Source organism: Rhipicephalus sanguineus, chromosome 5 (genome assembly GCF_013339695.2).
Source record: "Rhipicephalus sanguineus isolate Rsan-2018 chromosome 5, BIME_Rsan_1.4, whole genome shotgun sequence".
NCBI lineage: Eukaryota > Metazoa > Arthropoda > Arachnida > Ixodida > Ixodidae > Rhipicephalus > Rhipicephalus sanguineus.
In genome coordinates this window covers 155,555,091-155,581,748 of record NC_051180.1, presented here as the reverse complement: position 1 = coordinate 155,581,748, position 26,658 = coordinate 155,555,091, and positions in this window count along the sequence as shown.

The following is a 26,658-nucleotide window of genomic DNA, read 5'->3' as shown; positions in this document are numbered from 1 at the left end:
GATATTAAACGTTAGTTGGAAGTAAGCGCTCGTGCCTGTCGTGTTTCGTAGTCCTTTGTGTAAGAAGTCCGCGCTATAAAGCTTGTAACTATGGGTTACCAACTATCCCGAAACAAGGCCTTGCTTTTATTGCATGTTCTGTTCAGGAAGCTACCCGCCTCCTGACCATATTCCTATGTAATATGGATTATATGGAAAAGGACAGGTTTTCATGTAAGATCGCTTTAGTTGAGAGAATACCGATGTTGGGCTTACGGTGTATGCTATTGTTCTTATTATTATAGATATTTCACCTTTTTTAAGTACTTGAATTAGCTGGCTATACGGTTTCATGCACAAACAACGAAGGCGTAACCCGGAGCAGCGTACACTGCCGCTGATGTTTCCTACCTCCGACTTCCCTCCAGGCCACTTGTATAAATAGCCACTCTGCATAACCAATAAAAAAAAGAAGGACAGCACCTTCTCACAAAATAAAGTCGAAACTTGATTTATCGCAAGCGTTCGAATTTGTTGTTGTTCTTCCTAATCCCAACATTCTTTAGTATTTCGAGAAAGTCGCTGCTTTTGGACTAAGCCACTTGCTTCACGGCAAAGCCTTCAGCAATCGCGCAGCGACGATCTCGACACGACCAGGGGATGTGAGAATGCTGTTTGCACCGAACGGTTAATCACGCCGATCTGCCCGCACTCTCAGGCAGGCGACACTCGTTAAACGAAGCTCGAGTTTCGCAACGCGATTGCGCAAACGCGCCCCTCGCGAGCTTCCTTCTCTCCCTCTCTTGCGACGTTCGTGTTTTCGGGTGATTTACATTTCTCAGCGAGACGAGTTCGAAGGGGCTCGAGACACCTACGAGTGCCCGCAGTTCCAACCACCGAGATCCTCCGATCGAGAGGAGAGGCCTAGCTCGAGCATCACGCGCGTCAACCATCGTTTGCATGCCGTAAAGATCGGCACGCAAGCACCACTCTAACATGCGATATAGCCAGAGCCGTCGCCCGATAGACAGCGCATAGAGATGAAGAAGGCTGGAGGAGATGCTTCTTCCTGCTATAGACGCCACCGGAAAGCGTCGCATGCGTGCATCCCAAGCATGCCACTGGCGGGTATCGCATCTTGCACCCACATGCAGGAGGAGAGAAGGGAGCGGCGCGCGCGAAGAAAACCGCGGAGCGTCACGTCATGGAGCGCTGAGTCTCCATTAGGTAGTAGCGGCACGTAGCAGGCGTCGGCGGCGAGGCGGCGTTCTCTGTCCCGGGCTTTGTTGGAACCGAGCATTCCTAGATGGCGCTGGGAGCCACGTTTCGGAGCCCAAATTCTTCTCTCCTCCCTCGTCCCAACTCTTTTCGGAAAGAGAAGAAATCCAGAGAAGCGTTGAGTGGCTGTCGCTTCTTAAAAGGAGGCGAGCCAAGAGACCTGAGGCTAGAAGCGAGGTTGAAAATTTTTCTGCTTCTCCCATAGTCCCACTTCGTTCGGGCGCACGTAGTACGGGGCTTAGAGGAGCGCACGCAGCCAAGAAGATGGGTCAATCCCGCGGGCGGGACAATTTAAGCCTCGAGGTGCGTGTATATGGAATCAGATGAAAGGGCCAGATTCCGCGGCGGCCCGGGCGAAAGCGTCTACTGCCGTTATATGGGACGTGAGGCAGCTGTGAATTGGGGCGCAAGTGGTATAGACGATGCAAATTCGGCGAGTCTTGCGGGCTGTGGTTATTTTGTGTTAGGACGCGTGCGTCTGTGGCCCCAGTATGTGCTGCTTCTGCATGCGTGTTCTGCCTAGACTTTCTATAGGGGGAACCGGGACATGCATCGTAACACCCGTTGGAACCTCCCACTCTCCCATCTCCAACCTTCGTCATTCTACTCGTTTCTTTTTTCGCTGCCACGAAGGGGAAGAGATTCGGGAGCGTAAGGAGATGAGAAACGCGAATGGAAGTCGGCCTCACGTATGAGGTATACGTACCACGTGACGGAAGTTGGGGAGCTGCGAATGCGACGCATTAGCGCTCGCATAACTTCACCGCGCGCGCGCGCGCGAATGCGAGAACAGTTGTGTTTGCCGTTCTTGCTCTATGCGGATGCAGCAAGCAATGCGTTAGGAAAGGGAGAGGCGTCTGTCGTCCAAGTTGGAGCAGAAGTCGAGTCACTGAAGTTTGTTCTTATTGTTATTATCCTCGAAGGTCGTCTATCATCGGGGGATATCGGAAGCGACTGTGGGAATGCTGAATGCTGCTGCCTCGTTATTCCGGTTCAACGGGTGCCGGGCGTTTGTGTGTAGTGTACATATACATTGGGCGAAATGGGCGCGAAGGGAGCGAGCTCCGACGGGCATACGCGTGTGATACGTGCCCGGAGCTTCTAACGAGCTCTTTTCCTGCGGAGCCTTACGTGCGGATGCGACCTTGCGGCCGGTGTGCGAGCGCAATCTCCGGATATATACTAGTCTTGGCACGCGGTATGCGGAGACAAACGAAAAACTCCGCGATTTCTTCTCATGTACTGGACGAGAATTTGAATTAGCGCTGCCTGTATGTAAACTACGAAAGAAAAACTTCGCGGCTAACTTTCCGCGGCATACCACCGCCTAAAACTCTCGCGTTTTTGTCATTCTCGTCTTTTTTGTTTGTTTGTTTTATCGAGAATTAGCGCGCCGTAAGGAAACTACAGTACTATCCAAGTTTCACCCGCTTTTCTTTACGGAATGATTGATTGCGTGCGATGCATCTGGAATTAAAGGAAACAGGGAACGAAACTTCAGAATAAATTGAGCTTGGAAACTCCTTATAGTCGCTTCCTTGCGCTGGTACAGGTCGTATAAACGAAAACGAGGTCGTACAGTTCGTATGAACGATGACGAAACGTTCTTGGCCATACGAACTGCGTGTCACTGTCCAACTGATCTCCGTAAGTGCGCATTCGAGATCACATTTCCATCAACATTTTCTTAAAAACCGCTTTGTGCATTTCGTTTGAGAAGCCACAGTTCGCTGTGGTCACCAAATATGATTCGGGCAACAATCAAGAGTTCAAGCCGAAATCTTGCTGATATAATGCGCACTGAGGTAAAAAGAACGAAACAAGACGTTTTAGTTAAGTGTTACTTCATATTCCACTTTTCCGTGGTCGCACGTGTTTGTTCTAAGATACTGAGTACGGGTCTATGCGTGCCAAAGCATGATACGTAATTATGCGTTGGTAGCGCGCCACACCTGTCGGCCGCTACCAAGCACACTATATGGCGCAAACTGAGCATTCTATTTCCTTTATTGAACATTCCGGCCGTCTGACCAAGAGCGACGGTCGGACAGCCGCAATTTCCTTGAACCAACTCGCCAAGCGTTAAAACACTATGCATTAAAAGCGCAATTTGGCAACTGCCATCAGGACGGCAACAACGCGTGCCAGCTCGAGGTAAGAAAAAGTACGTAAAAAAATGACTGCGAGGGAAGAACGGGAGCGATATTAAAAATGTACGTAATGGAGGAGCATTTATTAATCATGGAGTGAAGAATAGGAGATAGAGCATAGGAAAATGCTGTTATAACCGAAGGAAAACGGAAATGGTTGCACATGAGAACACCAGAACTAAGCCCATGCATTTGTGTCACAAACATCACAGTGGCACATAATTTTGGTCCATGATTCTGCCCTAATTACCGAGACGATGGAGGAGGAGGAGGAAGGAAAGGCAGGAAGGTCAACCAGACTCGCTCCCGGTTTGCTACCCTACCTTGGGGGAAGGGGATTAATGGATGAATAGACAGGCAGATAGAAAGAAGCGAGCACACGAAAAATTTGCGTGAGCTTTAAGAACCCTGCTGCGTGCCACTTGACTCTCCGGCTGATAACTTGTGTGAAGAAGGCAAACCAATCACCATATAGTGCTTGAGTCACTGTTAGACACACTTCGCGCGTTCGTCAGCAAGCTGAAATCACCACACGCTCAGTCCGTACAAGAGGTACTGGATGTTCTATGCATAGGCGTGCGCAGGGTTCCCTATAAGGGGGGGGGGGCAAACGTTCATCGCAGCGCCCCCCCCACCCTACTAAGTCAATGTATGGGGCAGATTTTCGCCCCCCTCTTAGTTGACTAGAAGGGTCAATGTACGGGGCAGATTTTGCGCCCCCCTCTTAGGTGATTAGGGGGGGGGGGCGCCCTCCCTGCCACCCCCCCTCCCTGTGCGCACGCCTATGATTCCATGTCCAGTAATTGCAAGCCTTCAGTAGGCACCATGGCTCGACTATCTACAGTAGAACGTGGTTCGCCTGAGATCCTGCGTCCAGTACTGAGACGATGACTAAACCAATAAGATCTGGATCTCACATACGCGTGGCGAATAGCGTGAAACACGCGCATAGTACGTAATATCAAGATCTCCCCCAAAGTTCTTACATCGACAACTAGACAGATGCGTTGTGACAACGTATTCTTGCCTAAGAAGCGGCAGGCGCTACAGTTCTTTATAAACGGCCATCAGACGATCAGTTTAAAGTGATTAGTTAAATGGGTAGTGCAGTGCAGGAACCGAACAAAAAGTAACAATGTGGAGCTGAGTGAATGGGAAAAAGGTCAAGCCCGTAAGACGAGCGTATTATGCGACATATAGTTACTATAGCGCGAAAAACTTAACGGAAAAATGTGTTGGACAGTACAGAGCACCAGAGTACAGAGCACCAGAGCACCAAACTCACTCATGAGTCGACTCGCTGAGACTCAGATCGAGCCGTGAGTCTGAGTCTGAGTGAGTCCGGCTGAGCAAGGCGTAGATGAGTTTGAGTCCAAGTGAGTCCGGTTGAGGGAAATTTTAGTGAGTCTGAGTCCGAGTGAATCCGTTTGAGGAAAATATTGGTGAGTCTGAGTCCGAGTGAGGCCTAAGCGCAAAATATATTTATTGAGTGAGTCTGGATGAGCTCCACCCTTCGTTGCCGACCAATGGTCTTATCTACTCACCTATCGGAATTACTATCAGCCTTATGTCGGCTTACGTTTATACTCAAATCTTTTCACACGTGCCTCAACGCACTAGCGTTCATACTCCACCACAATGCTTACTTATAAGAGGTGTGACCGGGGGGGGGGGGGGTGTTAGGGGGGGTTGCCATGACCTCCCCCCCCCCCAAACTCTTGCACCTGAAGTTCTTGAGAGAAATATCTCGTGTGAGTCGCACATTTCATAAAAACGTCCTTACTGGATTGCAACCACTCATAACTTCTATTTGAAGGTGACAAGATCAAAAGGTGTGTCGTAGAGCACCGCTTATGTGAGGTACTGGTGTTAAAGAGCACCATGATCGGAAAAGCTAATTTTACGCCAGCGGACTCATTAGTCGACTCACTCAGGTTCACTCAGACTCAGGTCAAGCCGTGAGTCTGAGTGAGTCCGGCTGAGCAATATGTTGGCGAGTTTGAGTCCGAGAGAGTCCGGCTGAGGAAAAGTTTAGTGAGTCTGGTTGAGGAAAATTTCGATGGGTCTGAGTCCGAGTGAGCTCTCAGAGCAATATACATTTGTTGAGTGAGTCGGAGTGAGTTCCAATATTTTTGCTGGTGCTTAGAAAAATTTATTGTATCACAGACTGTTAACATCAATAAAAATTTAACTTACGCAGGACACTGGCTTTCGATTGGTAAGTTTTATTCAAAGAACATGTGAAGAAGGCACCATATCTTCCGAGAATGCTTAGATAGATGCCCAAGTGAATTGTGTGGCAAGGAGACAACGAAAAGCGCAAATTCACATGCACCGCGCCATTACAAATAATTCATTAGGATAGTTCTCTCAAGGCACAATACTTCTTTATCAGAGAGTGCCAGAGATGGCACTCTCTGATCAGAAGCGATTAAAATGTAAAAAAAAAATTGTATTGGCTTAGCTCAGCTATGCCAAGATATACGCAGCGTGACCTAAGGTTGAGCTGATTATTTTTAGCTCTCCTGGTTGTCTAGGATTAGCTTGATTATCATGCTTACTGCTGCTTCAATGACACACACACGATATACGCATTATGTGACACATATATACTAATTTTTCGCTCAACGCCCTTTCTCTATTTCCACAAAGACGGCTCGGTGGTCAGGTTAGTAGCACGCTGCCGTCTCTATGGCTTCAATGCCCGGCGCAGCATCAGACGGCCACTGCACAACGGAGGCGCACAGCTGGGCGCGCGCCGTCGCCAGTATGTCTGCCACGGCTATGACGTCACTCCTCTGGAATGCACAGATAGGCGAGGGGCGCGCGGCGGCAGCCCCGGCGCGCCAGCTCCTCGTGCATGCGCAGCACGGCTCTCGGACTGCCACGCGAAACTGCTCCAGCTCGGCCAGTGTAGCTAACGCTACAAAAATTAAAGCCACTTCCACACCTTTGCAGTCTGAGTAAACAGCGGTGCTGGCAAGCAAGTGCCACCACATTTCGAACGCAGATTGAGTTCTTGCTTCATCTTCTTCTTTCTTCTTTCTTTCATGTTTCTTTTCTCTCTTTCTATATTGCCCTCTATCTTCCTTTTTCTCCTCCTAACCCTCACTTCACTCCTACTCACCCTCACTTCTATTCCACACCCCTTGCTATGTACATTATGTGCAATAGTACACCCTCTCACCTCCTCCTTTTTGTCCTCCTTTCCCGCCTCCTCACCCTAACACCAGTCCTCCTCACACTAAATTCTCTTTCCCATTCCCTTGCGAAAGTATACTACACAATGCGTATCGGAGGAGGAGAGAGGCCTTAACCTCTCCCCTCCTCCTTTCCTTCCTCCTCCTCGCCCTCAGTTCCCTTTCCCGCCCCCTTGATATACTATACCACGCATAGCTAAGCCATTAAAGCACACCTTCTGCGACAGTCCTCGCTACAATGTGCAGAGACAATCACTCGCGGTCGCTCTAGCTCGCATAGAGCACAGACCGATGACGGCAGAAGCCATTTTGCAATGTCTTCCTCAGAGGCCATCGCGGATAAAGGCGACGAAGGCAGTGCTCCAGTTCTTGAAGGCATCTCAGACTTGCACCGGCGGTCATAGACTAATTGCGTTATGATGACTGCGGGGTGTGCGACTTTTTGCGTGCGTGCTCCCCCTATCTCTCTCTCTTTCTCTCTAACTTTAACCCCCCCCCCCCCCCCCCAGTGTAGGGTAGCATACTAGTTTTTTTCTAGTAGGCTGATTACCATCCTTGCCTTTCCTTTCTCTCCTGTTCTGTCCTTCCTTCCCTCAGTGGCGCATGCCTGCTCAACTACTTTTTGCGGACGAAGACGGCCGAACATAAAGCTTAAACAACTCCGCTGTTAAAAGCCTCAAATATTTCCCTGTCCAACAGCCTGAACAACCGTCGGAGCGCATGCGTATTATGGAAGCACGGGGAGCGAACATGTGCGGCAATGGTCAACCAAGTGGACAGCTCTATCAACAGCCATTATCAAGAGTCACTGCTACATGTCCAGGGTTGTCCATCTCTATGGTGTGCTGTGGCTATTGTGTTCACCCTAAAGATACGTGACGCAAAATGGGGGAGTGATCCACGCACCACGGGCATTTCACATCACCTACCGGTCTGGAAACATGGCATTTAGTCATTCTAGGTGTGGTGTATGAAGGCTCAGAAGTCTACAGGCCCGTTTGCAAGCTGGAAGCTTCAAAGTGGGAGGTTACTTCTGAACAGCTGTACTAAAGGCTGGAATAATTACTTGTGTTGGTATTATGCACCTTAAACCATATAAAATTGACTGAAACCTCACGTAGATGGAATATTTGCAGGCAATTTTAGGAGCCCTCAGTATTCTGTGTACTCAGCGTATAAAGAATAACTCTGTTCTATCTTTCATTTCTTTTATGAAGCCACACTGCACCACAGCCGCAGCCACGAATTTAAAGCTGAAGCTTCATCTCTGTCTCGTAATTAAAAAAATCCCTCGATTCTTTTATTTTCGTTCGTACAGTGCAAGCAGCAATGATTGCCCATCCAACGCGGTACACTTGAACGGGCGCGGGAGCGTGTCTTGAAAAGTCGTGTCTTAGCCAAAAAGAGTTCAAAAGTCGGGTTCTTCCTTTCTGTCCAAATATCCGTTTTACTTGCCGAAGCAATATTAAATTTGCATTTCTAATCATCCGTACCCAACACGGTGCTCTCTCAAAGGCCTTTGTATGCTAGACTTTCACCCGGGCCCTCGCGGCGATTCGTCGGTGTCTTCTGCTTCTCATCACTGTTACGATCATCTTTACTTTCCAGTGCTTTATAAGTTCCATACGCACATCGAGAGAAAAACAAAATAAGCCACACAAGCATTGGTTCCTTTTTGCGTTTTGCATTTTTCTCCGCGTTCTCGCATAGTCTCGCATTGAGTCTCGCACATCCCCACCTTGTCGGAGCGCGGTTTGTACAACTCAGCTTGTCAACATTTCTTCCCGAAACACCGCCAAGTTCCTCATCTCTGGTCTTCACCCGTCTTCTTCTTGTTCTCCGCACGCAGCTCTCTTCCTTCCTTCTTTTCCGCTGTTCGGTCGTAATTGAAGTTGCCGTTGTTTGTCTATGGATGACGTCTGTTGATAGAGCGGATGAAACACGACGGCCGCGCGCCAGAGGCAATTTTTCGCGGAGAAGTTGGCGTCGGTGCGAGGGGAAAGGCGGCGCCCCCTCACGTGTCTAGCGCTACTCGAATAAGACCTCGGGGGCAGGGAGGGTGTAAAGGCGGGAAGGCGGGGGGGGGGGGGGGCATCAACGTGCATCGCTCATTTGCTTTGTCGTCAAAACAGAACGTTATTGATGTTCCTCGGACGGAATTAAAGTGGTTAGGCGCGGTTATTTGTTCCGGCGCTTATGGTCTCGCTGCTGCTGGAAGCACGGACGTGGTGAGGGGGGAGTCTGTTAGCGAGAACGGGAAAGAAAGTGGCAAGCGGAGCCCGGGATCCCTCTTTGGCATGCGAAACATGCCGGAACGTGGTTGCAGCGCTGGGGCTAGGGGAGTAGACGCCCTGCATAGAGAGCGGTCCATTACGTGTAGCAGAAGCAGCAGCAGCGGGCGCTTGTCGACTCGGCTCGCAGTGGCTCGAATGCACACACAACATATCGCACGGCGTTCATGTGTGCAGCCCCGAAAAGTAAGAACAGCACGTAATCTGAAAGCGCGCCCACGCCTATAGAATGGCCGTGGACGTTGCTTTGGAGGTTCATTTGGGTTGCGTTCACAGCCGGACTTAATGACCACCAGGAAACGGCGGCCAGAGGTGGTGTCGTGTCAAAGGGGATCTCCATAATTTGCGCCGCGCATGTATATACGCGCTCGCATTGTTGGCCGAGAAATGTAAGCGTGTGGTTTCGCCAAGTAAACTATGGCAGCGTGTAGTCACGTTGAAGTTGTGTTTTTGATTCCAAAGGTGCGCCATTTGTCACACGAGCTACAATTTACGTGACCACTGTTAGCTGTGGTGTACGTTGAGACTGGTGGCTTTATAAATGGCCTAGGGGTTTATCTTGGCTAGGCACCACATATTTACTGCAGCATCTACGGTTTCCTTAAGGATACTGAACTTGACACAAGATTACTTATACGGCAACGAAAGAAACGCATGTTGTTATTCTTCTAAATATAAAACAGACTTTTTGGCTGCCGGAATAATAGCTCGCTAACTGAATGATGATGATGATGATGATGATGATGATGATGATGATGATGATGATGATGATGATGCAAACTTTATTTGGGTCCAGAGAAGGCGCAGGGGAGACCCCGCGCCACCCGGCTAGTCCCACGTAGCGTTGAATTTTTGCCCAATATTGAGAGAATTTTAACGGCAGACGGCGCGATGCCTTCCCTCCCCCTATAACATATCACGTGTAGTACGCAAACAGTGCACGTTACACGCATATATAAATGTGCGCAAAGGTTAATCTTCTCCAAACTCTCTTCTACACGTGACTGGAATTGGATCTCGACAATTTATAGCAGAACTAACGCACCCTCTGAGTTGACGAGGACGCTTTAAGCGCATCGGGGCGGAATATCGTCGCAGAGCTCCGCTTCCGGGTTATAAAAGATTCTCCTCAATCATCATAATTTACAATACGCCAGAGGCCTTAGAAGCAAAGTGTTTTATCGTGCTCAAACGCCGACGGACATCTGTAAGCACATCTGTGCAAATTAGGATACGAATGTGACTAGCTCCCTAGCGTTTATCTATGAAACGCGAAAGTGTGCGATGCTAAACGCAGTGACCTTGACCTACAGGTTTTGACTTCGTAGTTCGCGCATACATATGCGTAGAAAAGATTGTAAATCAAGGAGGAGGAAGTACAGATGTTATTGTGACGTCCAGGTCCGCATGACCCGAGATGGATGGTCTCCTTTTACCAAAAAGCCACGGCTCTCCTCGAACATTTTGGCTCTGTCCATCAGCCCAAGGTTATTGTCACGGTATTGCAGCTAGTCAACAAAACTTACCACTAGCTTTCTCATTGTCTCTTTGAAAAATTTTCAGAATTTCACAAAATACAGTGCCTTAGAGGCCTGTGACGTAGATGGGTCTTCTTACGTAAAACGTCCAATAAGCGATGTAGAGGCAATTAAAAGCCTTTAATGCGAATATCATCATCTAGATAGCAAACCGAGCTTTCGTCCTATATAGAGCAGATTTTGCCGCTTCTCTAGGGACTCGTGCTGTATCAAATCATCCGCTGCGTCATCATATCAGCCGCCGATCACCTCCTCCCAACACGACCAGATGGCGCTGTCTTCCACGTGCGGGCAAGTGGAGGATAGCGGGAAAGCTAAGGTTGATCCGCTGTAAGAGCAGAAAGAGAGGAATTGTGAATTTATGAGGCTTTTTATAGTACGGGAATTTCAATTAAGGTAGACAAGAAATTATGCCGAATGAAGAAATTGTAATAAATTTTTTGAGCTTGGTTATGCACAGGTCACCGTTCCGTTATAAAAAAATTTAGTTGTCCTCAGCCGTGCATAAGGGACGTAATGGCTCTAGCTGGCTTGACTTCCTGGGACGGTAACTATGTGTGGAATTCACAGTTTCGGTAGACATTGAGGACAGTTTATGTACGCTTATGGAATGTGTCAACGCATACAGTCCGGCAGGACCTGTTTTTAGGGACGAAGCTCCTTAAGGCGGCACCCGTTCGTCCCTCGTAGTTGTCGTAGTCGTAGTGCGTAACCAGTCGTAACGCTAGTACCAGATCTTGACCTCCAAGGTGGTGCCGGTGGGAGATTTTTCCTGTGCGTTGTTGAACAATAAAAAATTCGCAGCGTGCGCTTTAACTAAAAGCCGAATTCTTCTGTCTCTCATTCCCCATTAGCAGCCATTGGCATGTTCCAGTAGGAAACGTTAGTAGAAGTAGAAGTGTAAGTGTTAGCTAAAAGCCGACTTCTTCTGTCTCTCATTCCCATCGGCAGCCATTGTTTACCTCCAAGGTAGTGCCTGGTGAGATTTCTCCTGTGCGTGATTAAACAATGAAAATTTTGTTCAAAACGCCGTTGATTGATTAAATAAACCAACGACAGACGCCAGATGTTTTGTAAAAGCAAAACGAAAGAACGCCAGATGTTTCTAAAGCAAAACGAAAAGACGCCAGCTGCTTATCGAAAGACGCCAGATGTTTTCTAAAGCAATGGTTTTCTAAACAATGAAAATTCACAGCGTACATGTAAAATTTAGAGTGAGCTGCAAGTCGTCATAACTCATCGAACCTTTAGTATAAACGCGCCCTATCTCACGTCGGTGATGATGTACTGGGCAGAATTCACGGTTTACCGATGAACCTCCGCAGCTTCGCCCACTCATCATCATTCACTCCGTGGATATGCTGTGATTTTTTTTTACCGTCGTCCGCCTCCAGTGTACGCGAGAGGAGCGAGCGCAAGCGCGCATGTCTTAAGCGGGAGACATGACATGACATGGCATGACAAGAACTTTATTGGAGTCCCGAGGAACTCGAATCGTGGGCGAAGCGCGAGACAGACGGTACGATTTTCCATGTGATGCGACGGCCGACGCGGCGGTGCGGCAGCTGGAGTGGTGACCTTTCATATCATCGGACAGCCACCATTTTGGCTGCCGCACCGCCGCGTCGGACGTCGCATCGGAAGGAAAATCGTACCGTCTGTCTTGGCCTTTACTCCTAGTCCTACCGGATCCGGCCAGGCGACTGCTGACGTGTCCCAGCGCGTCGGCACAAGAGTTCCGAACGAGAGGAGAGTAGCGGAGGAAGGAGAGGAGGGCGCAATGCGAGCGTCGTCACAAGAGCACAGCGAGAAGCGCACGCTGCGCGTTTGACGCGCGCGTGACGTGAGCGCAGCGCAGCGTACGGAGGTGCAGCCGGCGCCAGCGAGTGCAGCCCCGAGAGCGGGGGGAGCAGGTTGCGTCACATGTACCTAAACCCCACACCCCGCCTTCCTAGCTCTATTTGCAGCGAAGCTACAGGCATTCTCTGGTCTACTAAAATCCGGACCAGCGCAATAGTGAGCTATACGGCCAGGATAGTCACCGTGGGACAATTTGTACATTTTTTGCCGCAGCTAGTGCCGTCGTGAATGCTGGGATATCTGGCAGGCTGAGCCCTCCGCAGCTTCTTGAAAGTTTCAGAAACTTTTGTTTCATTCTTGGTGTCTTGCCATCCCAGACGAAAGCCTCAACCAACGAAGTAAAGTGGCTTGCAAAACGATGTGGTACGAGCGCAATGTGCCTGACATAAAAAGCGTTTATGCAGATGCATTGGTTTTGGCCGCGGTAACTTCAGCGGCAAGCGACAGGCTGAAGTGAGTGGCATACGTGAAATCTTGCGAGGCTCTACCTATGACGTCCTCCCAATTCCTTTCTGCGACCTATACGTTGAAAACCTTTACTGGATCCACATATTTAATGTCACCCGGCAAAGAACCGCGGAAGCCAGCAAGACCAAAGCCAGCAAATGCAAAGGGCTTTGCATTTTCCTGCGTAACGGCCTGCACCCGATAACCTTGCATACTCATCAAACAGCTCCAAAGACATGCGGAAGCTCGCTTGGTTTCGCACGAATACAGAAATGTCATCCACATGAGCGGTGATGATAACTTTTCCCAGCCCTCTCATTGGAAAGCCTCGAATATTCTGTTACTTTGCCACTTTCCTAACGAGAGAACCCAGGGAAAGAATAAAGAGCACCGGTGCGACAGGACATCTGCGGCGGACGCCTCTGTCAACTCTAAAGCTTCTTGTCACCGTGCCATTAATGAGGAGCCGGTTGCTGACGTCGCTGCATTGGAGCTTTATGCAGTGAACGTATGGCTCTGGCTGGGCCAATATTCTCAAAGCTGAGTATATATAGTGCCGTTCAACCCTATCGAAAGCTTTTGCTTGATCCAATGATACGAAGGCACCCGTGACTTTAATTTCCTTGGCATTGAGGAACACGTCTCTGATCAATGTAAGTGTTTGAAATACCGACCAGTCCTGCGCTACATATGCTTGCATTGGCGGAGCTATGTCGGGAAGGAAGGGTCTCAGTCTCAAACCGAGGATGGCAGCCACGAGCTTTTAGTGCATGTTAAGGAGGGTGATTAGTCTCCACAATCGATCGTAGGTCTGCTGAATCCATACGCTCCTTTGGCAGCAAGACCACACGGCCTTCACAGAAGGAACGCGGCTCCTGGCCGTCAATAATGAAATCGCTAACTATGTCAGTAAGTGCGTAGGCCAGAACATCGAACAAGGTTACACAAGGCACTATCAGTATTCCATCCAGACTTGGTGCCGTGGTAGAGTTCACTTTCATCAAGGCCTGCCAAGCTCTACGCTTTCTCGCCTCAACTCAAAGCTCGTTGTCCGCCTTGGGACAAAGCGAAGGCAAGCCTTCACAAAATGAAGCGATTCTGGTTGTCATCATTGGTGTGGGGCTGTGCTACGGGGAGCATCTCAAAATGCTCCCTAAACATCTCTTGAATTGATTTATCATCTAGGACAATGTTTCGGCCGTCGGTTTACGTTGCGCTGATAGGGGGGGGGGGGCTTATTTTTTCTTACACCTACTAGCTGCGCGCATGCCAAGTTCCCTGGTTCGTCCCTAGGGAGGTGCACTTCCTCAGCGCGCTTAGGGGCTATCGACCTCTCCGGTAGCAAGAGAGCATATATAGCTCTTTTATGCGAAGCAGCTTATGGCGGGGGCTTCGTCCGTCCCTCCCTCCCTCGTCCCGCGACGTCCACCCCCCTCTGCTCATGCGCGTCCCCTTTCTCTCTCTCTCCTCTCCTACGCTCTATTCATCTCTCTCCTCTAGGAATCCTCTACTTTACGGAGAGGCGCGCACGACAGGTGGTGCGACAGCTGCATACTCCGCTGGGGGCGGCATGGTACTTCCGCGGTATAAAATGACGGAGCGCGCGCGCCTCATTCTCTCCTGCGCAACGCCGCGATGAGCGCCAGCGTCAACGCCGCCGCCAGTGTCAGAGTTAGCGCCAGCAAAAGCGCCAGTGTCAACGTCAGCGCTGACACTGGCGCTGACACTGGCTCCCCGCTGCTTTGCATCCACATATGGTTCCCTTTAGCGGGAGATGGTGTAATTTTTGCCCCAACCTACTCCTGCATTGCGCAGAATATGGAACCTGCGCTCTCCACCACGTGAATGCGCCTCAAAGTTTCATTCAGCTGTGATGTTAGGCTTGAATAGCGCGCTTTCCCTGCCTCCTGGGCAACTGCACGCCATCTAGCCTGCAAGCGGTCCTATGTGGCCGGCGTAATTTACCGCGCGGCTTCCAAAGATGCGTGAATTTCGGCGCGCATTTCAAACAGAGTAACTTCGTCATACAGGAATGTTTGATTCATCCGCCACAAGTTGCAATCATGCTTTCCAAGCTTCGCCGTTAGAAGGCCATTGCCGGCATATGGTCGCTGAGTTTTTCGCTGATCAGGAGTGGGTGAAATCGCTTCATATGCCTCTAGACTTCGAATAACTACTTTAGGCATGACTTCTTTAGGGCTGTCAATCCTGCTCTGGCTGGAACCGCCAATTCGCATAGCTGCGAATGTATTTTCGCGGAAAGCTGTCCACGTATCAACAAGCTTTAGCTCTTTGCATATCTTCCGCAGCTCCTTGGCATGGTACGTGCTTTGTCCTTGACAAAAGAGCATTGGACATCACGATTCCAGTCGAAAACGCTGTTGAAATCGCATATCAGAATGAAGGGTAGCGAGTGTAAGAGGAAAGATCTGGTCCCCTTTAAAAAGTGATTGATTCCACGGTGTTGTCGCCGAAACTAAGGTTTGCTGATCGGCGCACCCCTCCTGTTGATGTGCGTCGCCATGCTATGCACCCCAAATATGCGCTGGCTGCGGATTCAGTTCTCTGCACAGCTACACAGTGAAATAAAAAAAATGGTACTGAATAAACAGGGTGAGGAAAAATTTATCAAGAGAACGATCGATTCATTTAAGGGCAAATGGGTGGCACAATCGATTAAAAATGCAATTTTATAAAATTTTAACAACACAGCATGCCAGCATTCTTGACAAGTGCTTCCAGCAAGTGGCCCCTTGAAATGCGCAAGGAACCAAGACGCGTATACCTCCATGACTCTGCCTACTCGCCGCGCAAATTGGTGTTATGCGTTGTGGCGTTTGCTTTGTTGCTATAAGGACGCCTAAACATATTTACATATATATTAATTAAGAATAATACTAAATCTAGTAAATTAATGATTTCAGTAGTGATCAGTGTGGGGCGGGAAAAGGACATAACAGTCGCCGTAACCCACGCGCGAATGTCTTCCAGGTATGGCAGAATCTCCAGAATTGACCCAGCGCGTAGTGCGACCTAATGCAATCATGGCCATAGCAAAGAAAGCCTATCACTAAGACATCCATGCTGTAAGAAATACTGGAAATTCGAGCGTCATATCAGATATGAAAGGCTGATATAAACGAGTGCATGAAGAAAAAAAAACAAATGAAATTTCTAACGAATAATGCATCGCCTGACCTCCCACCGCACGTGCAAAAACATATGGAACTGCGCGTTCATTACAGCAAACGCACGAATGTTCCAGAGAACATATTACTGTTTGAGATACCTTTATGGCGATAAACAAAGGAGATATCTCGTACCCTACCAGGCCGCATGCTTGTCGCACTGACAGAAGCGACAATGGCCGCTGCATTCGATCGCTTCGCCGCTTAGAAGCAACCACCTACAAGTCGTTACTGTCTCTCGGGCGTGATTTGTCGCCGAGCCTTAACGAAGGGACAAGACGCTGTCGCAGGAAACCCCGTCCACTCGAGATCACAATGGGAAACGGAAAAAGGAAGGCCAAGAGTAATAGCCGCGGCGGAATAAAGATGCGCAAAAGCGACAAAAGGTATAGAGAGATGCAACGGGGGACACTGCCGAGGAGGAGGAGGAGAACTAACGTGAGACGTGACGCTTCTTTCTGCTTCTGAGGCGCTGTTTCGCAGTAGCTGGGGCCACCTATCCGTGAAACCACAAATTAACATTGCCGGAGCGGGACAGCGTGAAACTCTCGTTCCCCTAACCGGCCGTCCTAGCGCTGCCCTAAGCAGGAGATGAAGAAGGAAGACACAAAGCGACACAAGCTTGGCGGCTGGCCAGCAAATTGCCCGCGCGCGAGAGACACAGACAGACGCGCTCACACAGACAGAAGGCAGACGGGGACAGCGTCAGTGCAGGAGACAAACGGGGGCACCCCACTGTCGCACCGCCGCCTTCTCTCTTGGATCCGGTTCTCGAAGGTTCCGGAAATTGCTCTTCCGAAGTGTCTCGCTCGCTGACCGACCCCTTACCCACCCTGCCGCTTGGCATACGCTCAGAAGCAGCGCCAACCAACCACAAAGAGTGCCCGCGCAAGTATCCAAAGTCTCGCGTCCAGGAAAAAAAAAGGGGGGGGACGAACTTTCTTAATTACTTTCCGAACCGATCGCCGTCGTGAGAATCTGCTCCGGGCCATCCAGGCGCCTGGAGCTCTTGGCGCTCGCACGCGTTATCCTCTTTCCCTCCTCACCCCCCTTAACTCCCCCGTCCCCTTTTCTGGGTTGTACGGCGGGTGTGCGGCGAGCGTCGCTTGTTCTGTTGGCTGTCGCATAGTGGATGGACGCGGAAGCAAAGAAACTGTGTCGCCCATCAGCTAGGATGCTAACTGTGGGTGTCTGCTGCTGCGTTTGCAGTCCGAGGACGGTCACCGCAGCCATGAGCGAGCGTTTTTGCGTAGCGACGTCGTTTCGTTACGCTTGATTTCTCTTGCGTGTCTTTACACGCTCTCCCCCTCACCCTCCTCCTCTCTCTCTCTCTCTCTCTCTCTCTCTCTCTCTCTCTCTCTCTCTCTGGTGTTCACGCGCATTGAGCCGCGGGACACGGACGCAACGGCTAATTGGACTCTGTCGTCCCTCCCGCTCTTTGTCTTCATTCGCTTCTGGATCGAACGGCGCGACCCTCCCTGCCATGTCACGTCACGCAGTGCGCGAAAGCATTTCCCCTCCCTTTCGGGCGTGTATACATTTGAAATTTAATCACTGTCTGCGTTCGCAGAAAGCTTTTCCGCGGAAGAATTTTTCTTACAGCAAGTGTCAGTGCTGATGCAGGACGCATTTTTATTAGCAAGGGCACGTAGCTAATGACAAGGAAGAAAACAGAAAGGCGGTTGGCAAGCAGGTTAACCAGTAAAGCGTCTGGTTGGCAACCCTTACTCTCGGGAATTGGGAGGGGGAGATAGAAAGTTTAGATCTAGAGGAAAAGAGCGCCTGCTAACTATATACATACAGTCTAGAGCTTTGACGAGACGAGTTAGCTCAGCAGGAATTCCCGCTACGGAAGAAGTTTTATGACGAATGGTTTTATGACGAGTGGCTAAGGAGCGTTATATCTAGTCGGTGGATGAGATAACCTAAAGCGTTTGTAATGTCGGTTAAAAAAGAAAGGAAACTAAGAGTAGAGATGGAGGCACGATTGTCGAATACATCGGCGTATTTTTAAAAGCCAAATCAGCGCATTTAGATAGAGTGTTAGATAACAACATGGTACTGCTTTAGTAGCTCACACGCCCTATAATGGCTGCATGTCGGCACTCCATGAAAATTGATGACGTTGCAAAGAGAGGTCTTTTACAGCACGCTTGCTGTAGCTCGAACAATTGCTTTGCTGTACGGTAGACTTACAATTGGTGTTACTGTGCAATGTTCTCTCTTTACATGTCGGAACGTGCTATAAACGTTTGTATATTTTTTTTTTTTTGTAATCAGACTCTGGATCTATTGGTGGCCAGTTCTAACTTGTTTCAGCCATATTTCGGCTAATTTAACATTGACTACTTTCGCATGTTCAACCGTGTTTTCTCTGCATCCATCTAATTGTGTAACTTGGATATTCTGATGTATATAGTTATAACTTATAACATTGTAAACACCTTTGTTTTCCTGCTTGTGTATAAATAAATATGCACATGTTTGTAGACTACTACACACGCTGTATTATTATTATTATTATTATTATTATTATTATTATTATTATTATTATTATTATTATTATTATTATTACTATTATTATTATTATTATTATTATTATTATTATTATTATTATTATTATTATTATTATTATTATTACATAATTACGGAAATTGTCATATATTCTAAAGTATAGAACAAAAATGCGTGCATGACAATCCCATACAAATGTCTTGGAAATAAGCTTTCGCATATGAAGCACTTTCCCACGCCGGGGCTCAACACAGTGCCAGCGCATTTTCGAGTACGTTGGTTCCATAACTGAGCTTACCAGAATTCTAGAATTTCGCAGATAGATGTCAAATTATTGTGCGAAGTACAGCACGCTCTGAACTACGACATCGAGAGCTGAATTCAAAAGTATTTTGGTCCAAAGGGCTACACAATATTGCTAAGCCACCTTCGCTGTTAAACTCGCCCAACATCGCATTTGGCTGGCATGTGATCCCGCCAATGGAAAAGCTCTTAGGGTAAGGATATCTCTGTGAACGCGGCCACTCAGTCCTGCGAATGTCCGTAATCGAGGTTGGGGAGGTTTCGCGAAAGTCCGACAGTATCTCCCGCCCTAAAATACGCACGAACAGCTCTGTTACTGTAATAACATCTGAAGTTTTACGTGTCAAAACCACGTTATGATTATGAAGCACGCCGTAGCAGAGGACTCCGGAAGTTTAGGTCATCTGGTGTTCTTTAACGTGCACTGACAACGCACAGTACAGCATTTCGTTTCCATCGAAGTGGGACCGCTGCAGCCGGGATCGAACCCGCGACCTTCGGGTCAGCAGCCGAGCAGCTTAACCACTATACCACCGAGGCGGATTCCCAGTTATTCTTGGGTATGCAAAAACGAAGACTTCATATTTCTGTAGCTGATAAGAAAAATCCAGCACCGCGAGCGTCGTTTTTTATTTTACGACGGTGTGGCAAATCGGCTTACAGGCTCAACGCTCAGTCATTCCAATATGATCGCGCTAAAAGAAAAAAAACAGGGCCCACGTTCTTATACGCCGATATCGAGTTATGAGCCGGCGTAATTACCACGAATGTCCTGAAACGGCCGGGCACGACATAAAACATAAACGAAAAAAAAAAAGAGGAGGAATATGCCCAGCGGCGGCAGAGCACGGGGGAAGACCCTCAAAGAGACAAGAAACGTGAGGCGCTCTTTAATTAGATTGTCCTCGTTGCGTCCCGCAGCCGACGACTCATTTGTCATTGTCGACGACCAGGCCGTGGGGCATTAATAGTCAACAGCTATCGTCGGCCAGAGTGGCGATCGTACCCTCCGCCTGAGACAGGAGCCTCACGCGACGAATGAGAAAATGCATATTGCGTCGCTCCTATCATGAACCGAGGCCACGCCTAGTCCATTCTTCTCTGCGAATTCGCTGTCGCACGGCGCTATACTTATCATGATTGTTTCATTTTTTTTTCTTTTTCGCTTTCATTTTTATCACAGTCGTGTATTGAGGTTGTGAAATATTTTGTTTTTTTTTTTTGGTTCTCTCGTAAAGCGTCTCAATTATCTGCTGTTGAAATGCTATGCAAACAAGGCGATTTATTTAGATAAGGAGACGTAAGATGGCGTTCCCACCCACCTCCGCCTCCCAGGAAAATGTATCGTTGTGCCACGTTCTGTCCTGCCTTCGTTTCAAACTGTTCTGCCGCATAATTTGATTTGTCACGCCCTTTTAAGGACCTTCATTCGTTTTGCGGCCTCCTCCTCGAGCGATCGCCGCCTTCAGGCCGCAGAGACGGCTGTGTTTGTGGCCGCAGTGTACAGTTTTAAAATTCTCTGATGAAAAGCGAAGTTCCAGCGCAAGACTTAATCGATCCGTTCTTTCTGCGCCGCAGTTCTATTTGTATAGATTGTTAAAGGAGTGGTAAAAAGGAACATTGGTTTGAGTCATACTAGTAAAATTACATTTCGCCGGTGGCGAAACAGCCACTCTAAGGCATGTCGGTTCTGCTGAAATCCAAAAGCTGAAGGAAAATTCGTGAAAAACAAAATTGTCACTCACACGTAGAACGAATCTTCGAAGGAAGCCCAACACGAGTTCCGATCTGAGATCGAAAATTTTGAAGTCGAAGAAAAAGAAGAAAAAAAAAGACGCGGGGCGAGATTCCCTTCGCGAACACCGTCGAAAACCGCAAAGTTGATGCCCTCATTCGTCAGGCTCACCCTTACCCACCTTTGGTGTTCCCCTCACTGATTCACCCTTTCCACTGAGCCTTGCGCCTCTAATTTGCTCACCCTTTCCACCGAGCCTCACCCTCGCCCATCTCGGCGCGGCGCAGCCCTTCCCCTTCTTACCGACTCCCACTCTCGCCACACCGCGAGGCCACGTGACTAGCACTACGCCATCATCGTACGCGGAAACCTCGACTATAAGAACACCTTCGCTGTTAATGTTTGTGCTGCTACAGAGCTCGCGCTTGGGACCAACGCCATCACGAGAGGTCGTGCACGTTTAGTGACACGATCAACGAGCGACACTCTTGTTCTCCGGTCGAGCACTTAATTCTAGTTTTGCGAACAATCAGAAAAGGTTAAAACAAATAAAATTGGTGCGAAATCGAGTGTTCTGTTCCAGTTTAAGAGTTATATTGGATAAATATGATATCGGAGCATGATATCGGAGGGCGAGAGACAGTCCACATTGACCGCCTTAAGCCATATTATAATACTCTGACCTCTTTCTACGTCGCCAGGATGGCTACCCCTCAACACCGGGGTTGATTGTGAGGAAGAAGATCGGCAAGCACAGAAGCCCATCGCCATCGGCTGGCTCGTACCGGCAGTTCGCTTTCTGTCTACGCCCTGGCTTGCTGCTGCTACGATCGTCACTGTCGCCGAATACCTCAATAAACCCCCGTCACAATGCTTAGTAAAAGGGCCAATTAACCCTCAGCATAATTAACGAAAGTTATTTCAAAGAGTTCATTGAAACTAACAGTCAGTTTTCTTGCGGGCAGCTGGGATCACTGCGGCACCTGGCGGAGAAGGTTTCAACGGCGCATTTCTTTCTGCGTGGCCTCTGAGATCCGCCACCAGACACTTAAGTCAAATATTAGGTCGCCTCATTTGTGTTTGTTTTGTTTTGTTTTGTTTTTGTACCTCCTGCGCCGATTTATCGTCTCTGACATAATCAGAAGCTAGCACGTTTTAAACAGCAGCCTTTCTTTATTTATCTGATAGGTTCACACGCTTCTCCAATTGACAATGCAGGTATTTCTCATCTGCTGTGCGAATGAATTGGCACCCTCTTAAAAAAAGATGTCAGAATATTTACTAGCTATCGTGTACGAACTGCCTCACTCGTAATCTGTAGCCGCGTTAGTAATTGAAGTTAGTAAAAAATACAATTATTAGTCGGTACTGACCACAAAAAGTAGTAACCGTGACTCACTATGCCCATTCACGTTTTCAAAATGCTGTAGGCGTATTGAACGTAAAAGCATAATCATTAACAAAAGTGGGATTGTGTCTGGCCTATGGGGCACAATTAAGCCTCTTGAATTTTTTTATAAACCGTATCTAGACGAAGCAAAACAAATAAGGACTTCATTCACATGTCTTGTTTTAAATTTGTTACAGCTTTAATTAATTTCATATGACACTCATAGAAGTTGCATGAAGGTACAAGCCACTGTGCATACATTCTAAAGAAATGCACGTAAGAGAGAACAATACATCACACAACGCAATGATGACAAGGGTCCTACCTCATTATAACGAAATCGCAGCTGACTAACAGTTTAATCAGTATTTCTCTTCACCACGCATCAGTGTTTGAATCTTGTGACTAAGCATGCAAGCGAAGTCGTTTGTGCGTCCATCATTGTAAAGACATGCAGGTCAGGAGTAAGAATGTGTACAACGGCATAAAAGAAAGAAACGTCAACAAACACAAAAAGATTACCCAAAAACGTCGCACATCCCTGCAGGTTTGCTTAGCCGGTGAAGCTATACCCGCATGCTACTTTGGGCAGGAATTTAAGTACCCGCGCTTCGTGTTCAACTCATTAACTCCTCGAAGAAATTAATTGCTCCTAAAGCATTGTTTCATTAGGCGAAAATTTATCGATCCGTCGTGAAGGACATATAGCGGATTCTTTCGCTTTAAGTATACCTAAATGCTGAATAATTTTCTTGTTTTTTTTTTTTTGTTGTTGTTTTTGCCACGAGAAAGTTGAATAAGAACTCACGTTTACAGATTATATTTAATTTTTTTTCATGAAGGCATGGCATCGTCTCGAGCTATAGCGATAACCGAACATAGTTTTCCTCACTTATCAGCAAGTTTTGCGCTTTATCCAGGCTCACAAGACCGCTAGTGTGTTTTGCGTTTTTTTTTTTAATTAAATGTATGTGCCGGAGGCGCTGGTATTATCTGTGACCTCCACTCCCCCTTTTCTCTTAAGCAAGCAATACGCAGCTAATGTAGCCCGGCTTAAAAGAATGGAACAAGAAAACAAGACATACGCTGCAGGCATCAAATATTTAGTGACTCTCACAAGAAACAAGATTTCTCCCTCTCTTTCTCTCTCGTTTGTCTTTCTCGTGGAGTCATGAGTCAAGCAACCAACCGTCGTTGTTGCCCGGCCGTAATCGCGGCAACTACGTTCATTCCAGAAAGCCGGCTTCCGTCCCTGAATACTTCAGAAGTAACAGATGAGGGTCCGCTCACTTCTCGAGCTGTTAGCCTGGCGGCATCGTTGTGAGCTGCGTGCGATGCGATCTCCTGCAATACACGGTAGACTGATACACGTGGAGCTAATTTGCAACCATTGGGCGCCACGCACAACGCGGACACTCGCACTATAAGCCGTTCGAAGAATGAGCAAATATTGCGCGAGGAACGCAACTAAACGAAAGCTTACGCAACGCGCGCTTTCGTTTCTATACGGGCTGGTGAATGCTCCATTGCAAACGATTTATTTCAAGCGAGAGAAAAAGAAAGAGAGACAGAAGAAAAAGAAACACTTAAGTTACATAGACCACCTTAACACAGTGCCTCTTGCAAAGGAGCGCCTAAATTTTCTTTATATTTTTATTATCCTTACTTCTTTTTCCGAAGAACGTGATTGTCATGCCTTCAGGGAACTCATGATGCCTGACTTGCTAGAAAAACGGCGCGCGCAACGCACAAGCCTGTAATCACTGTGGAGAGGATATACCCCCTAAATGGGGGCTCTCTTTTTTGCATCTGCCTCCTTTCATTCTTTCATGGCGTTCCCGCATCTGTCCATCGGTTCATTTCTCTTCCATTTATTTCTCTGCCGTCTCGCTCCTTATCGCTACTCTCGGTCACCCTGTCTCTCGCGCGCTGTTTTCGTTCCTCATCGTCTCCTCTTTCCCTCCTCCTCCTCCTTCTCCTCCTCTCTCTCTACTCTGCATTCTCCCGCCATACGCGGGTTCATCTATGTTGTGAGCACCTGCACGAAGCAAATCCTCCACAACGCCTCCTCGCAAGAGTTGCACGCACCGATGGCGGCGTGGACTTTCTTGCCGCGACCTTGACGACGCCAGTGCGGACCTTGGCGTCAGTATCCTTGCGTGGCCCCACTTGGCTTCTTACATTTTTGTAGAACGCAGCTCCCAATTGTATACGGACGCTCATCACGCGAGGTACACCTTGCGCTCTCCCTGCGAAGCCAGGCCCCTTTCCTTCTTTCTTTAATATTTATCTGAACAAGCGCAACAAACAAGGACAAAGGAGCGAACACGTTCGAAGGAACTATGTTTTTCTTTCTTTTTCATCTTCATATCTTTTTTTTTCGTTTAAAGTCAGTTCAGACAGCACAACGAAGCACAGGCAAACACGAATGCATGTCTCCAAGACAACAGCCTTTCTTTCTTTCTTTCTTTCTTTCTTTCTTTCTTTCTTTCTTTCTTTCTTTCTTTCTTTCTTTCTTTCTTTCTTTCTTTCTTTCTTTCTTTCTTTCTTTCTTCTTCTTTCTTTCTTTCTCTCTTTCTTTCTTTCTTTCTTTCTTTCTTTCTTTCTTTCTTTCTTTCTTTCGCCGTCTTGTACATCGATTGATATTCCAGCGCCGCCTGTCTTTCGTTTGTCCATCCACACCGCAGCCCCCAATGAGTGGTCCACTTCAGGCCAGGCTTTCCAATGCCGTGATAGGTAACTCAGACTCGAATAGGACCCTATACTGGCGCCGGGCTGCGCCGTAGCCTATACTCGATTAAAACCACTTGATCTTCTATTTGTTTCCAGCTTTTCTAGCGCGCATCCTGCTTTTCTATTCGGCAAAGAACTCTCAGCGCCGACTACGATAAAGTAAGAGCGAAGCGGTAAAAAAAAAAAAAAAAACATAGTTGGGGGATGGCAGAGGCAGACAAGTAACCTGCATTAACACGGCGACCGATCTTTATCTGCCGTCGGCTACCTTCTGCTTCGACCTGTACCGTATCTAAATTATTGCTACCTGCATCGACGTTTCGCTTGCCATTTCCTAATAGCTGGAGAGAGGGATACTTGATCGGTGAGCTGAGAGCCTGTAAAGGCCCAGAAAAAGAAAAGTGCGCGTGTTTTTTTTCTTTTTCATGGCGGGGGGAGAGCGGGGGGGGGGGGGTCTATGGATGTCGCCCCTGGCCCAACTTAGGCGACCGTCTCGGCTTCTAGGCTTGAGCGCTTCGGCATCCCACGTTGACTTACGCTCTTGCTTTGCTCCGTTTTCGTTTGTGATTTTCCTTCAACGACGAGTGACATGATTTGTAGGCGGCGTGGAGCGGCCTCCGAATCTGCTTTGTTTATCTCTGACGTCGTCGTCTATCGGTAACCTGTCCGGAGTTATTACAGATGCCCGAGGCGAATAAGAGGAAAAGAGGGGGGGGGGGCAGTCGCGGCGGGAGGCGAGCGGTCGTCACACCACGTTTACGTCGGGATGCAGCGTTTTTTGCGATTGATATCGCACAATCTAATGCGCTGTTGGACATCACTCGTCATTATTCACGAAACCAGGGTGGTAACTTGCCCGAATGCTCCATGAAATCACCGAAAAGTGTGTGCAAGTAGAAATATTAATAAGAAAAAAAAAGACAGTAAATAATGACGCCTGTGCACGGCCTGTCTGTGTCGTTTATGAGAGGCGCGGACTGACACCTCGTTAATTTTTGTTGTGCCCGTATTGCTCGCTTTCAAATGGGTTTGTCCGTGAAAGTCTGAGAAATATACGCATATATTTGGAGATGGCAACGCGCTGTACGGGTTGTAAAGGCGGCTTTCTTTTTTATCCATGACGATCAAGGTTAACGCTTTCTCGACTTGACGATTATTACTCAATACGCTTTTTTACTGCCGTAGGTGGCATTCGCGTGTCAAGAACCAGTAGAACCGGAAGAGGGAACCACGAGAAGGCTATAAAAAGAATGTGACTATTTGTGCTTGATTCTTGTGGACTGGGTCACTCGCATTCTTTTTCTTGTCCATGCTTTCGTTTGCACTCTGTGTTTGCAAGAGCTGACTTTCGGAAGTTCAAGTGAAGTCAGGTCTGATGGGAAGTGTTGCAAAACAAATTCATTTTCTTCACAAATATTTTAACATTGATTTTATATCAGCTTCCTAATCTATATCACACCGATGTAGTCTCTAATTGTTATTTGCGGTATGGCCACCACTTTTAGCACAGTTAGCAGGCAGTAAAGATGGAGTATCCGTTGCCAACTTCAGGCTGGATCTCGCCCTTGCTGCTAACCCGAAGGTCGCATGTTCGATTCCGGCCGCGGTGGTCGCGTTTCGATGGACGAAATATGCTAGAGGCCTGTGTACTGTGCGATGTCAGGGCACGTTGAAGAACAACGAATGGTCTAAATTGCCGGAGTCCTCCACTACGACGTGCCTCATAGTGATATCACGGTGTTGGCACGTAAAACCCCACATATTATTATTACGTCGCCCGTGATTGAGCTCAAAGGCAGTAGTAACCACATCCAGGCCTACTCAATTCGAATTAGAGAAAAATAAATGTACGCTCTTTTACCGTGTACATGACCCTATGAATTAGAGGTCACAATATTTCGACATGAATTTATCGCCAGACGTGACTACCAGGCTACAGACCCGCCATCAGATACCAAGATCACCCCTAGTGTGCCACTGTTCATGGTCCCAAATGCAAGGACGATCGTCGTACAAAACTTACTCAGGCGAACAGATTATCGTCCACTCACC